Source organism: Neovison vison, chromosome 13 (genome assembly GCF_020171115.1).
Source record: "Neovison vison isolate M4711 chromosome 13, ASM_NN_V1, whole genome shotgun sequence".
Taxonomy (NCBI): Eukaryota; Metazoa; Chordata; class Mammalia; order Carnivora; family Mustelidae; genus Neogale; species Neogale vison.
Window position 1 is genome coordinate 12,975,555 of NC_058103.1, and position 12,396 is coordinate 12,987,950.

The window sequence follows — 12,396 nt, forward strand, 5'->3', positions numbered from 1 at the left end:
AAGAGAGAGAGATGCTGGGAGTTGTTCTGTGGCTGGACAGAGCCACAGAAAAGCTCGTGTCTCTGATGGTTGTGAGTAGTAGAGGATTCCTAAAGTAGAAGCCAGGGGACTTAGGTCATCAAGAACCAGGAGAGGCACACGGTTGGGAAAATGGTGTAGGGAGGGTACAGGGCCAGGCTGAGTGTTATCAGAGGAGTCAGGGGAAGAGCTATTTCCAGAAAAAGGAATGGCCGGTAGTGTTACATGCCAGCAGGAGGACAGTAAGTATTCATGAGACAGTAAGTATTCATGACTTGGTGATGAGACAGCCAGGGTGGGTGAACCCTGAGAGAGCCCTTTAGTGTGTGGAGAGGAAATGGAGGCAGAAGTTGTGTACTGTTCACTTGACCAATTTGACATGGAAAGGAAAGAGGAGAGAAGATGGGAGATTGAAATTTGTTTAAGAGTTGATTACTTCTTCAGTGCCCAAAGATCATTAGTGACTTCACTGGTCAGAACTATCCTGATGTCTCCACCTCCCCTGCCAGGACTTCCTAAAGAAAATGTGTTTGAAGGAAGAGCATCATTGATTCTCTCTTGATTTCAGGATCCATTTTCTTGGTCAGTTGTTTGTGACTGACTTGACTTTGCTTTTTGGCTCTGCCGGTGGCCTCTCCTGGCAACCTGTGAGGTAATACACAAATGTGTGCCGTTGTTAAGCAACTGCTCCCAGCCACGGAGGCTCTGCTAAATTTGGAATGCGCATGAGTCCCAATCTAAGTCTTCATTCAGCGGCGAAAAAATAAGTACCTGACTTTGAAATTTCAGAGGTTGTACATTTGTGGAATATAAAATCAGTGAGCTGATGGTTTTGGTCTTACCTCACAGGATTCCTTTAAAATCCACTAGAGAATTGGCTGTGCAGTGAAGAATGCTGTGAAAATTTCATTCTCTGCAAGGTCTTTTCTAGAAAGAAAGTAGGAATGCCCAAGTTCCAGAAGGAATGGAGTATCTTAAACCAGTGCTTCAACTGTAATAAAGAAAAGCAAAACATACCCAACAATAACAATAAAGCACACAAACTTTGAAGTCTCCAATGGAAATGATTCTATCAGTCTAAATTAAGGCTCTTGATTTATTCTAGGCCTTATTTTCTTTCATACCTTGGCCAGGAGCTTCTACTAGGTAACAGCTGGGTCTCAAGTGGGTTATGAAATGGATGCATGAAGAGGTAACCTGGATTCCTATCTTTTCCTGTACTCTCACATTTAAGCTGCTGTGTTATTCTCCAAGGCCCTCAGCTGTGTTGCCCTGGAGCTATTTAGGAAGTGGAAGTGTTCTAGGACTCCTTCACATTTGTATAGAACTTCAGTTTTTGGAATATTTAGAGATCCATTAATTTCATTGGACCACACAATAATCTGTCAGATAGGCAGTATGATCATTAAGCCCATTTGACAGATAAAGGAACTGAGATTCAGAGTGGTTCATTAATTAGGTCAGGGTCACAGAGGATACCAGCCCCAGATTCAAGCCTTGAATCACTTGAATCAGCCTTCAGATTCAAGGCTGAAGCTCAAGTCCCCAGCTCCAAACCGATCCCATTTTTAACCCTAGTCTGCTCTGGGTAGCATTTTTGACATGAATGTTTTCTTTCATTCTTTTTTTTTTTTCTTTCATTCTTAAACACTTCAGTAAATAAGCTTCGTACCCCATCAGGCTGGTTCCTGGGAGTACATTGATTGTGAAGGGCCAGGAGCAGAAGCCACAGACTGTAAGTGATGGTTCCCCTTATCGGAGGTTTGGCCTTTATTGAATGGAGGGCTCTTGTTAAGGAAAGCTATGCATTGAGAGAAGAGGCCTGCCAATCTCTCAAAAGAAGGAAATTTCTGGGCTTCTTGGGGATAGCTAATGATAGTGATTATGGAGGAGTTTGCAGATGGGCAGTACTTTATAAATCCTGGAGGAGTGGCCGTAGACGGTGTTTCTGGGGAGATGGGTATTTGCATTTGTTATCTTCTGGACACGGCTGCCTTTGGGATATTCTTGTTTTTGTAAACACGCCTGCTTTTCCTTCTCTTTAGAAACGGGTCTGTTATCTAGCCTCTTGGTGGCTTTCTGGACGTGTGAGCTGGTGGCTCCAGTAAAATGGAACATTTGTACTGCTGCGAAACTGAATTTGGTGATGTTGCCAATATCTTAGCCCTCAAGTAGTCTTTAAATATTCTCCGCTCTGGGAGCTGGCCCAAGAAATTGCTTATTCTCTTCCCCATACCACTCAGCATACAAATCCTGAATTACTGCTGACCAAAGATACGTAAAGTACAAATCAATAAGCATTTTGTTTCTGTGTTTTAGGGAATGAGACGTTGAGTGAGAGAAAACCCTTTGACGAAAGCTTCAAATTATTGTCATTGTTCTATGGATTAACAGGGCCGAGACGATTAATTTACTCATTCGTTGACCGCTGTGTCATTACACTGCAATGAAAGGATGTTTCTAGTAACTTTTTGAAATATAATTCACAAACCAACGATTCACACATTTAAGGTATACCACTCAGTGGTTTTTGGTATGTTACATTATTAACTTTTTAGTCATGGTCAAAGACCTAAAACATAAAAGTTGCTGTTTTAACCACATTTAGCGTACGATTCAGTATCATTAGCTATGCTCATAGTTTTATGCGACCATCATGACTATTCCCACAAAGTTTTTTTTTTTTTAATCACCTCAAGTGGACACCCTGTACTCATTTATGTCCATAGGAAATATGTCCCCCTGAGAGGATTTTTGAATGTGCTTTGATTGCTACCTTAGGGTGTAGGGAAGGCCATCGAGGAAGATTTTGTTTATTCTTTTAGGGGAAGTTCCATATGGTACATGACATAGGTCGGGTGCCCTCAGGTCAGCAGCCTTAGAGATGAGTATGCAGGATATTATGGGAGGGTATCTCAGGGTCCACACTCGGTGGGGGGGCGGGTGGGCAGGGAGTGGTGGCGGGGAAGATAAGGGGGCAGGCTTAGCAGAAGAAGGTGTGCTGCTCTGCAGTCAGAAGGTCCCCGCCTACCCACTGGGGCTCTGGAACACGGGTCTCAAGCTGGGCAACGAGGATGGGTCTGCATATCTTTCTTCTTCTGGGCATCAGACGCCAGCAGGCCCTGAGGGGATACATGAGTCCCGGCTAAGTAAGTTACTCCTTCAACCAGGGGCAACTGGGGAATGGGTTGACAGCTGAGGGCCACGAGCCAGCAACATGCTTGGCAGCTGGGGATGAAATCTTCAGCTAGTGCTTCCCAAACGTGGCTGCCCTTTGGAATCACCTGGGCTGCCTCAAAAATACTCTGGCTGGTTTAATTGATATGGGGTGAGAAGCGGGCGGCAGGAGTTTTAAGAGCTTTCCAGGTGACTCTAAAGGGCAACAGTTTGGGAGCACCTGCTTTCCATGCTGAAGAGGAGGCAGGTTGGTGAGAAGAGCCTGCGTTTCAGTCAGGACGATCTGCATGTGGCTCAGCCGTCGACTAGCTCTGTGAGTTCTCATTTACGTCCTGCAGGGCTTGCAAATGTACGAATGGAGGTGTGTTTGGGTGGCTGGGAGGGGACTTACAAATCAATACAAAACCAGCAAACACTTTCAAGAAAATTTGGCAAAAAACAATGAATAATTTACAGAGAAGTTCAAATAACTTAAACATCTGAAGATATGTTGTCTTAACGTATTAATTGCCTTTTATGTCTGAAGAAATGAAAGTTAAAACTATTTGCTGGGCACCTGGGTGGCTCAGTGGGTTAAGCCGCTGCCTTCAGCTCAGGTCATGATCTCAGGGTCCTGGGATCGAGTCCCGCATCGGGCTCCCTGCTCAGCAGGGAGCCTGCTTCCTCCTCTCTCTCTGCCTGCCTCTCTGCCTACTTGTGATCTCTGTCTGTCAAATAAATAAATAAGATCTTAAAAAAAAATATTTGCTTATAGCACTTAGTAACGATGAAGGTGGCAACTGGAGACATTTTTACACGCTTGGTATGTGTGCACTGGTGTAGCATTTGTGGTGGAATATGCATACACATTCTAAAAAGGGGAATCACATCCGATTCCAGAAGTTTGTCTTGCAGAAATAATGTGTCGGTGTGTCAAGATGTGTGCATAAAGGTGTAATTACGGAGCCTTGCTGGCAATGGTGGGAAACTGGGAACAGGACAAATGCTCATTAATAGGTTCTTCTTTTTTTTTTTTTTTTAGATTTTATTTATTTACTTGACAGAGAGAGCACACAAGTAGGGGGAGCGGGAGAGGGAAAAGCAGGCTCCCTGCTGAGCAGGGGGTCCATACAAGGCTCCACCCCAGGACCCTGGGATCATGACCTGAGTGGAAGGAAGGTATTTAACTGACTGAGCCACCCAGGTGCCCCTAGTAGGGTATTGGTTAAATAACTTCTGGTAGAGAGCTCTTCTGGAAGTATGCAGTCATTGAAAAAAATAATGTGTGCATGTATTAACAGAGGAAGATAACCACCATGTATTTTTAAATGAGAGAAGGGCTAAACAAAACAGCACGAGCCTATTTTTGAACTAAAATCCCATTTGCATTGAAAATGCCTGTAAGAAAAATACCAGATGTTAAGAGTAAACAGTGTTTTTCCTGTATCTCTCCATAATGCTTTAGACTTAAAAGAAACCATTACCCATATATCAGTTTTGGTATTAATTTTGTATTCAGGAAAAACAGAGCTATTTCTAAAAATGACATGGTTCCAAAAATATGTACACATACTTCCATTCTTCCATGCTGTGTCTGTGTGTCCATCCCCACTTCTCCCCAGTGGTCTGAAAGGGAACAGTCTATAACCTAATTAGTAGCGATCCCTAGAAATGTGTGACTTCTGTTTTCTTCCTTACACTTACTTATACTTCACAAATTTTTATATGATTGTAACACTCCTTTACTGAGAAATTAAAAGAGGGAGGTTTTAATATTTCAGTGTGCTTGCCTGGCCTACTTTTACACCCCCCCCCTTTAGATAGTGCTTACATCTAGTTCTTGTGAAGGGTCCTTTCATTCACATTTCTTTCTCCCTGTCTTTTATTTAAATAATCACTATTGTGTGTTGCATAGTTGTGTGCCTTACAAAATTAGGAACATTTATTCTGACCTGCACATTTGTTATCAAGTGGTACGTTTTCACTCTATTCATCATTTCTTTTTTTTTTTCCCCCTAAAGTAAATTTGACCTTTAGAGGAGGCATTTCCAAGCCTAGCATCCATCACCTACCATTATACTTCTGCTTCATCTGTTAAATGGTAATGTGTCCTCTAAAAATATTGATATTAAATTAACTCATTCCGTTTTTGCTCTTAGGAAGAGCTTTGAGGTTATCAAATTTACCAGGCAGGTAGGATATGCAAAAAGAGAAATGCAAGGAAAGCGTCCAGCAGGCCAGGGCTCTGCCATGTGTCTGACAAATCTCATTCATCCCTCTAGGCTCTAAATTAAACATCACCTCCCCTGTCCTATTTTCTTGGCTCCCCCAGGGTAAACTGGTGCTGACTTCTCCATATGTTTTTCATGACCCTCATTAAATTTTGTTGTAAGTAGTTGTTGATGGCTGTCATCCCATTAAGACCTCCAGAAGGAAATGTGGTAGCCACCCACCGAGATAGTCCCCAGTGATCCTTACCTCTTGGTACTCATGTCCTTGGCAAATAAATTATAATGGAAGTGATGAAATGTCATTTCCCAGATTGAATTATAAAAGACTGAGGTTTCGGGATGCCTGGGTGGCTCAGTCAGTTAAGTGCCTGACTCTCGATTTCAGCTCAGGTCATAATCTCAGAGGCAGGAGATAAAGCACCTTGGTGGGCTCCCTCCCCAGCTCGGAGTTTGGTTCTCTTTCTCTCCCTTGCCCCTCTCCCCACTAATGCTCTCTGACTCTCTCTCTCACAAATAAATAAAATAAATCTTTTTTAAAAAAAAAAAAAAGGACTGAGATTTCTGCCTTGGGTTCTTTCTCTTACTCACTCTATGAAAAACCAGCCACCATGTTGTAAAGACAGGCACTGTGTGGGGAGAAGCTCATGTAGCACAGCTAGTAGGAAACAGGCTGGCTGACAACCGTGTGATTGAGCTTAGAAGCAGGTCTTCCCCTTGTTGAGTCTTCAGATGCTGCGTGCCCTACTGTCAGCTCGATTGCAACCTCATGAGAGAACCTGCAACAAAACCATCTAAATGCCTCCCAATTTCTCTCAGAAAGTATGTGAGACAATACATATTGTTTTAAGTGCTAACTTTGAGATAACTTATGAAGCAGTAGATAACTAGTAAGAATTTAGTGCTAGAAGTGGGGTACTGATATGACAAGCAATAAAAGTATGGTAGGGGTTTGAAACTAAGCAGTGTGTGGTAGAAAAGCTGTAATGATTTTGAGGAACATGTTAGCAAAAGCTTAAAGTGCCATGAGTACACTGTTCACAGAAGTTTGGACTCCGAGGAAGCTACCAGGGAAGGTTTAAAGGAAAATGAGGAGAATCATATTGGAAACTGGAAAAGCAGAGTCTTTACTATGTAGTGGCAAAAACTTAGCAATACCGTCATCTGCAGTAATGTGGAAAGTAGAAAAGATACCTAATGAGCTGGGTGATGCGGTTAAGGAGATTTGGAAACAGTGTTGTGTCTTCCATTTTTTCCCTGTTGGTTATAGTAAAACTGCAAGGACAGAGCAACTGAAGGCAGAACTAATAAACAAAAAGAGCCAGGACTTGCTGTTTTTGAAGATTCACAGCCTCTCCAGATGGCACATGATACTAAAATTAAGAAATGGCTTTTGAGCAAAGATCAAATTTAGGGGCACTTTTAGGAAAACACACATGATGCCAAGAGTGTGACTGGAAAATCTTTTCAAAATCTCAAAAATCAAAGATGGTGTCTCAGAGAACTGAGCAGTCTGCCAAGAAGCCCTTCAGGAGATAAGGGTTTGCCTCCTCGACCTTCTTGGTCAATGATAGGGCTTCTTGGAAGCTCAAGGACATTGTGCCTCAGCAAAAGCCCAAGGTGAGGAAGGATCCATTGCAAAATGATTTGTGGATATGGCTTCTGTCTAATGGAATGAAGCCTAAGAGGAATCACAGAAGATCTTCAATGTTTTTAAAAGTTACACTTGAAATGAAAGGCACATAGTACAAAATGAAAAGTGGGTTTTGGACCCCCAGTATCACAAGTAGGAAGCAGGCATAGAAAACTACTCAGCTGCAAACACTTGCTAACTTCCATGAAATGGAAGGACCACCAGAAGCCCAAACCAGGAGTCCAGAGGGTGGTGTTAAGGGCCATAGAAAATTATTCTCACACCTCAGCAAAGGACTCCCATGTGCTTGGTATGATTTCAGAATTGCTAGTCCTACATGCTTCCCATTTCCCTGTTTGTGGTCAGGAGTGTTTTTACTGGTAATCCTCTTCTTGTCCCACTGTTGTGTGTTGAGTGTGTGGGGACAGATAGCCAGTTGCTTTGGTTGCACATATCTTAGACATTGAGAGGAACTGTAGTCAGTGAGCTCCATGTCAGGGACTACACCCAATGAATCCCATCCATGCCTAGACCTGATCTAGACTAGATCTAGATAAGAATCTGGACTGGGACCTGATGCTGGGGTGCGATGAGACTTTTAGGTACTTTGGGAGAAGTTAGTGTTTATTGCATGTAGGATAGATGGGAATCATTGGTCCTGAAGGTAACTATGGTAGCCAGCCTCTAAGATAGCCCCAATTAATCCATAACTCTTAGCATTCAGCATCATTAGTTTCCTCCCAAACCCATATTTTGCTAGGGTTAGTCTTTGTGACCAATAGCAGAAGCTATGGTATGTCACTTTGAGATAAGTTTTGAGATGGTAGCTTCCATTTGGGGGATGCTCTTGGATTGCTCACTGTGGGATACACTGTATGTTGAGGACATTCAGGTATCCTTGTGGAGAGAATCACCTGGTGAAGAACTTCCAGCCTATAGCCATGTAAGTGAACTTTCTTTTAAGCATAGTCAAGGCTCCAGTCAGGGCTTCCAATGTTGGAGACCCAGCCAACAGCTTGACTGCAACCTCATGAGACACTGTGTGGGAAGGAATTAACGTAGCAGACCCAAGATTGCTATCCTTAGAAAGGCCTACGTGTAAGACCAGCTCTTGGCTAGCATCTGGGGACTTGGATTTAGGGAAGGTTCCCACCACTCCCTAATGATGAGTGGTTGACATTACCCAAAGTGTGCAAACAATATTACTTATGGTGAACACCTGCTTTTATCTGTGAGTCTGGAATTTTGGTATGTGCTAGGCAGAGGGTGCATGGATGAGCAGCCCCCAACAGAACCCTTGGACATGGAGTCTCTAATGAGCTTCCCTGGTAGATAACATTTTACAAATTATTGTCACAATATGATGCTAGAGGAATTATGTTTGTCCTGTGGGATTCCATGGGGAAAGGACTCTTGGAAGCTTGTGCCTGGTTTCCTATGGACTTAACTGCATGCACCTTTTCCCTTTGTTGGTTTTTGCCTTATATACTTTTGTTGTCATCAAAGCCACGAGTAATACCATATGTATGTGAACCCTCCTAGTGATCGTTGAACCTGGAGGTGTACTTGGGGATGTTCAACACAAAGACCCAGAGCAAGAGCCACCTACTCACAAACTGAGATAATAATTGTTTATTTTTTTAAGGCACTGAGTTTTAGAGCAGCAGATAACTAATACATGAAGCCAATTACTTCTCTCTCCCCAGCATTTAGCTTCATGTCTAGAACATAGGTGTTAAATATTTGTTGAGTAAAATGACATTTCTGCCTTTGAAGAATTTTACAGTCCATCTGGTGCCTTTGCAGGAGAAATCTAAATCCTTGCCTAATGTTACAAAACTGGCTTACCTTCCCTTTCTTTTGTCTGGAAGAACCAGTCCCACTGGCATTATCAGATTCTGCCATCTTCTTTTTTGGATGAGGTTCATGTGTATAGGAATTAGTGTATGGCCATGCTTCTCTGTTACTTCTTAGTTTCCTTGTTTGTTTGTTTGTTTTTCTCCTCTATGCCTTGGTGATGACTGCTATTCTTACATTGGAATAAAACCTTCCTGCTGAAAAATTAATTACTGAATGTTTCAGGGCCTTATAAGATATTAATATTTCTTTCTTGAATCTTGCCTCTTTTTCTGTCATATGATTGCCTTGACAAATGAACGTTTTTGTTTTACATTGTCCCCTCCTCCGCACACTGTCTTGAAATAGACTTATATACAAAGATAGCAACCATTCAGGCTAAGATAACTTTAAAGTGGGAGAAAAACCCAAAATATAAACTAGAAGTAGACTTCCAGATTTATCCACAGTTTCTGAAAGAAGTATTTTAATCAAAAGGTGTGTGTCTGTGTTTGTGTATAGATGTGTGCATGTGCACACAGACTCACCCACACACACACATACTCATCCCTAGTTGACTTCTAGAACCTACTTTTTGGTAGTTAACTGAGTATTTTCCCTCCCTTCAAGTGTATTCCAGTCATAGCAGATGACCGTGATTCCAGTTTTCCTGGTAATGTCAAGGTGATCTAATAGGCGTTCTCTGATTTGATCTCCTTTTCCTTAATTAAAAAAAAAATTTCCCTCTTTTATCAAAAAAATCTATCCTTCTTTAAAGGGTTCTCTCTAGTCTTCCCTCCCTCTTCTTAAGCATTATTTTGTCTCTGATTTTGCCTTGTATTTTTGCATTTTCTTCTTTCATCTTCTTACCAATTTCAATAAGGATGCTCAGGTTTCTTTAACTCTAAATAGAACCACCACCCTTTTCTTTGCCTTGCTTTCTCTTGGAACTGTAATTCTATGTACTTCCTTTTACTTTGTTGCCAAGCTTCTCAAGATTAGTCATTTCTGCTGGCTACCTCACTTCCTTATCATTCACTCACTGCTTAACACTTAAAACCCACTGTGTTACCCTTTCCATTCTGCAGTTCCCCTCCGAGGTATTTTTATGACTGTGTCTATTAACCCTCTGCCCCCTACATCCTGCAAACTGATTGTTTACCTTACTGAAGCATTTATTTCTGCTGTTGTGACCTTCTTTGAAACTACTTTTTCTTCTTTATTTGATGTATGGTATTTTTGCCTTGCTTCTCATCCTATCTTTTATAGGTATATTTCTGATTATTGACTAATGGACCAATCAATCAAGACTTATCCAAGCTGGAAGAAACTGGTTTCTGGAGAGAATAGTCCATTTGCAAAAGTCCTGTTCCTTCCCCAGAATTTTTAATTCCCAGGGGTTCAGTTGCTCACGTAAGACTGTTACATCTGAATGTGCCATCTAGGTACTGTTTTTTTTTTTTTATTTAATTTTTTTTTCCAATTTATTTTCAGAAAAACAGTATTCATTATTTTTTCACCACACCGAGGTACTGTTTTTTGGCAGTCTTGTTTATTCCATTTGGAGATGACTCCAAAATTCTACATTTCAAGCCTCGTATTTCAACCAGAAGGTGAACATAGCAACTTAACTGTACCATGAGCTCATCAAATTCTGAAACTGAAGTTTTCATTTTTCTTCCTCTCCAAATAGCTCCTTACAACCTCTCTATTTTTATCTGATTCTACGATAGGAGTCATGTTTTATCCTTCTCTTCGACCCTTGTGTCCTAACAATCCTCAAGTCCTATCAGAACTACTTATATAATATTTCCTCTGTTGGCTGTCTTTCTAGTCCTAGTCCCACTATGGCTGTCTCCTAGCTCCTGCCTTTGTCTCCAGTCAAAGGAGACAGCCATATACTTGGGACTGATGACTCTTTTGAAAGTGAAATCCTCTCTCCATCATGGCACCATTGGAAAGCATCTGTTTTTGACAAATAACGGGTAAATGCCTCTCTTCTCTTCTTCCCCTATGCTCACCGGACCCTCATAGCCACCCTGGTTTTCCTGCTTCTATTTTGCCCATGCCTTTCCCTTGACTTAGGTTATGTGAGTAGAATCTAGCTTGACAGGTAGTTTTGAAGATCAGATGAAAAACCAGGAGTTTGGAGGAAGTGTCCATTTGTTAAGAAACAATGAATGTCATGTACATGTACATGTCACATACATGAATGTCATTTTTGCCTGTTGAAGTTATCTTCACCTTTAAGCTTCATCTCAGACTTGCAGTTTTTTCCAAGAAGGCTTTCCTGCTTTCTCTGCGATGGTTCCCACCTTCTTGTGCTGATGTTGTGCTGTATTTCCATTCCTCCCATGCCACAGAGTGTTTATGCTCTGTTGGTGCTCAGGGTTTATGAAAGATAATTCATGAAAAAAATGATAGTAGAATTCCTATTTATTTTTAATTTTTTACTACTGATTTTTTGTTTGTGGTAAAATACACATAACATAAAATTTGCCACTTTAGCTGTCTTTAAATGCTACAGTTCTGTAGCATTACATCCCTATTCCCAATGCTGTGTGACTGTCCCCACCATCCATCTCCAGAACTTTTTCATCTTCTCTGACTGAAGCTATTACCCATTAAATACTACCTTTTAAGATTTTTGTTTTTATGTATTTTCATAATGAAGAAATGTTGATGTACTGGAAGTACGTGTTCCATTTTTTAAGTGACTGGGGAGCACAAAAGATTTAGAGGTCAATAACAATTATGTGCCACTAGGCATTTTATAAATACTCTTTGATATTAATCTGGGCTGTAAGTTACTGACACCTGTCATTTAATTATTAGATGGGTTTCTGCTTTGTAGAGAAAAAATTTTAAACAGAAAAGCAAAAGTTAATAAATTAAAATCACCTATAACAAGACAACTCCTATAACTATTAAAATCCGATCGTATATTCCTTTCAGCTAGTTTTCTATGCATACAGATATGATTTTCTTTTAAAAAGGAAGGGTCAGGGGGTGCTTGGGTGGCTCAGTGGTTTAAGCCTCTGCCTTCAGCTCAGGTCATGATCTCAGGGTCCTGAGATCGAGCCCCGCATCGGGCTCTCTGTTCAGCGGGCAGCCTGCTTCCCTTCCTCTTTCTCTGCCTGCCTCTCTGCTTACTTGTGATTTATCTCTCTGTCAAATAAATAAATAAAATCTTAAAAAAAAAAAAGGAAGGATCAGGTTCTATATTCTTGTAAATTTTGTACACTGCCTATTGTATTTTGAAGATTGTCATGACTGTTTCTTTTGATACTGAACATTCTTTCTCCATTTATTTTAATGGCTTTATCTTATGAAAGTATAAAAGTAATTGATTTAAATACTTTAATGCCTGTGCTGTTGGATTTTTAGGCTCTTCTGTTTTTTTTACTCCTCTTTTTGCTATTTAAACAGTTTCTGTAAAGCAGATGCTATTAGCCATGACTTAAATACCTGTGACGTTTCTTTAGGAGAAGGCCCTGAAATTTACATGTTTCTTTAGGAGAGAGG

General features: G+C 41.1%; 1 protein-coding gene across 5 annotated transcripts in view; it reads left to right on the plus strand.

Moving 5' to 3' along the window:
* Positions 1–12,396, plus strand: part of RGS6 (regulator of G protein signaling 6) — a 553,489-nt gene that overhangs the window by 58,704 nt on the left and 482,389 nt on the right. The gene's annotated exons all lie outside the window — the stretch shown is intronic.